The 3,367-nt window shown below is 37.7% G+C and overlaps 1 pseudogene; it reads right to left on the bottom strand.

Moving 5' to 3' along the window:
- Positions 1-1,993: 1,993 nt before the first annotated feature.
- Positions 1,994-3,119, bottom strand: LOC101700933 (hsc70-interacting protein pseudogene; annotated as a pseudogene).
- Positions 3,120-3,367: the final 248 nt, after the last annotated feature.

The raw sequence follows: 3,367 nt of genomic DNA, 5'->3' as shown, positions 1-3,367 counted from the left end.
AGTTCCCTTCCTACCAGTGAGTGGTCAGTTTCATTGTCTCACACTTCATATGTGTATCTATATTTTCTTACTGATTGTATTTTCTGCAAGTTTGTGGATATTTCCAGTTTGAAATCATATTTTATTCTTAATGTAGCTAGAAATATCCAGTAACTATATTTTTAAGCAGAAAACTCCTTTCCATTTTTCTCCTTATAGCATCATGAGCACAAAAAACACATTGTTTTAGAAATGATACTGAATCTTTCTGAAGATTGTATTTTATATCTGAGGAATTTGAAGTCAAGAAGCACAGGACACATTTTCAGAAGAACAATTGTACATTTACCCATTTATGGTGGTTTTTGTAGTATCAGAATATAGTTAGGACGTATATAGCAGAGTCTAAGAACAAAGAGGTCTTCTTGCGTTAAGCACAGCACACACTGAAGATTTTAAGAAAGCAGAACACACATGAATGAAAAGAACAGTGGCAAGCTCAACTCCAAGTATATATATGGTGGGTGTTTCTAAAGATTGTGAAAGCAGCTCCATTAGCACACAGCTTTTCCTCATGTATATAACAAATGAATTGTTCCTCCTTGTGTACAGCAAAGCGTTAGAACCTGAATAAACCTGATGCCAGATATGTAGTCATTTGGAAATGTACATTATGAAATCTATCATTTTCTTTTCTCCTGCAGGTGAAAGAGAGAGAGAGAGCAGATGTGAGTGTACAGTTTTCAGTATTTAAGGAAGAGCTGAATAGGATACGGAATCTTCATAGTGCCAACAACTCCATAGCAAATAACTGTGGCTTTCATCTCTTTTATAATTTATATTGCATCAAGCAGTTACTCCCTATATGTGTATTGACTAATTCAAATCATACGCTCTCCAAATACAAAGATGAATCCTACAGGATAAACTATAACTACAATATGTATTTCCTAAGTTGAAGATCAAACACCAAAGGGAATTTCTCCTTCCAGTGTCTTTATTTAACAAGATTTTCCCAGACTGAAGTATGACACTTAAATAAGCAGTTTCAAGGCCAAGAAACTACACCTATTATGGGTATTACCTGATGTGTACTACATATTAAATTACACCCAACATTAAATATTCTTGCACAATTATACTGGGAATGGTGAAAGCAGTGATGACGCTAGTGAAAAAAAAACTTTAGCTCAAGATTAGAGGGGAAAATACAAGCAGAAAACAAACAGAATTGGTCATTTTCTGATGATGAAAGATATTTTAAAACAGATATATAAAAAGAAACATACTCCCATATGTCCCCAAGTGGTAATAATATGAAACATTTATTTGATATTTTGGATAAAAATAGAACTAAATAATCCAAATTCCTCTATGGCTGAAAAAAAAAATCACCCCATTAAGCACAGTGTAAGATTGAAATGCAAGCTGTACAGGGTACATATTATATAAAATATTGCGTAAGACTGCTGCTGCCCTAGCAGTACTTTCAGTCCCTATCCAGATCATATTCAAATGCTAGTGGTCCCAATAGTTATACTGAAATAAATCATCTTCCAAACAAAAAAAGAGAAAAAAGAAAAACCTTTAAAAAGACAAATCAAAATACTTTAGTAACCATACATCCAACTCAAACTTTATCTACTTAAATGAGATTCGCTTCCCTCCAAAAACTTTATTTCACTCACGCTAGATCCATAGATATCCCATACTTAAGTATCTTCCTTGCCCAATAATTCCAAGGAAAAATCTAAAATGATTAATACAGAAAACTGTAGGGATTAATAAACCCTTTGAATTTGTTTTAAATTATTTTTAAGATTTAAAAAGTGTTTAAGCTTTGTAATTCCTAGTAGGAAAACATTATCTGAATGAATACCCTAATGGCAAACCATTGTAAAACTCTTCAGCTGTATTTGGTGCAGAGGGGCAGGGATTATCTTCAAAGCACCCCAACTCTCCTGATGAGAAGATCAGAGGTACACTGGTCTGTATTAAGTGATCTAGGTTGTTTTTCTTTCAGAAAGGATTTTGTCAGATGAGCATTACGCTTGACCTCCAAATTTGGCTGACAATTTACTGATGAGATTCATAACCTTTGGGTTACTCTGATATTTTGACATATTTGCAGGATTCTGGGCCACATCCTGGAAGGATATAACTTCTGGATCCTGCATGGCTGCAAGAACCTCTGGATCACTAAGAATGTCATTGAGCCCCGGCACTCCTGCCATGCCAGCTCCCATTCCAGGCATCCCTCCTGGAAAATTACCAGGCATCCCCCCAGGAACCACCTGGAACAGTGCCATACTGAGCCCCTGCCTGTTGTCTGGCTTCTTCCTCCCTCTGGGCTCTTTCATGCTCTTCTCGAGCCTTCTTAACCCTTTCTATTCTTTCTTTGATCTCTCGTTCTTCACGTTTTTGTTCATACTTTCTCCGATGTTCAGCAATTTTCTGGGCCCTTGGCTGAACTTCTTTTAGCATTGCACTTACATCTTCAGCATAATCCAGTTTACAGGCAAGGGCAAGATCATGGGCTGCTTTTTCCAATGGCCCAGAAGTCTGTGTGCTTTCCCTTGCCATTTGTATGGCTGGGTTGAATCAGGATTTATTTCAATGACTCTGTCACAATCTCGAATGGGAGCATTTGGCTTCTGCAATTTGATGAAGACACTGGCTCTCTTGGCATACAGAATGGCCAGGCGAGGATTCAGCCCAATGGCATCTGTGAACAAGTCAATGGCTTTCTGTAGTTCGCCATCATTTACAGCATCAATGGCAGCCCCTTTCTTTTCATTTGCTTGATCCATCATCTTCTCAGTTATCTCTACATTTTCATCTCCCATTTCTTGAGGGGTATCAGTGTCTGGTTCAATTACACCTTCATCGTCGATTTCTAGATCACTTTTCTCACTTGATGGCTCATCTGTCTTTATGTTTTCCTCCATCTTCTTACTGTTTTTTCTTCCTTGATATTTTCTTCTGATTTAGCTTTATGAGTAGCAGGTGGTACTTTACCCCCACAGTGCGCTCCCCACCCACTCCCTCAGGAAGCGCATCTCTTCTGTGTGCAGGATGCTTGGATCTTGCTTACACATTTTCACAAAAGCCCGAAGCTCATTTACTTTGTGGGGATCCATGGTTGGCAGACTATGGTGGGTGGCTGCTCTGGAGGCTGCTACCTGATCCCAAGCCCAGGCTCTGGCTCCTGTGGATATTTCCAATGAATCATCTCTAAGGTTTATTTAAGAGTTGTCATTCTTTTCTGATTTTGACTGGAAGTTCTTCTTCACATTTTACTTACAGTTACTTCTTATTTTTGTCACCTTCTTGAGTTGAATGCTAACTTTGATTTATCCTTTTATAATTAAAGCATTTAATTCCATGA

The sequence above is a fragment of the Heterocephalus glaber genome, unplaced genomic scaffold (genome assembly GCF_053883595.1).
Source record: "Heterocephalus glaber isolate CG9 unplaced genomic scaffold, H.glaber_assembly_v1.0 deba00001442, whole genome shotgun sequence".
NCBI classification, from domain to species: domain Eukaryota; kingdom Metazoa; phylum Chordata; class Mammalia; order Rodentia; family Bathyergidae; genus Heterocephalus; species Heterocephalus glaber.
This window is presented reverse-complemented; position numbering and strand designations above follow the sequence as displayed.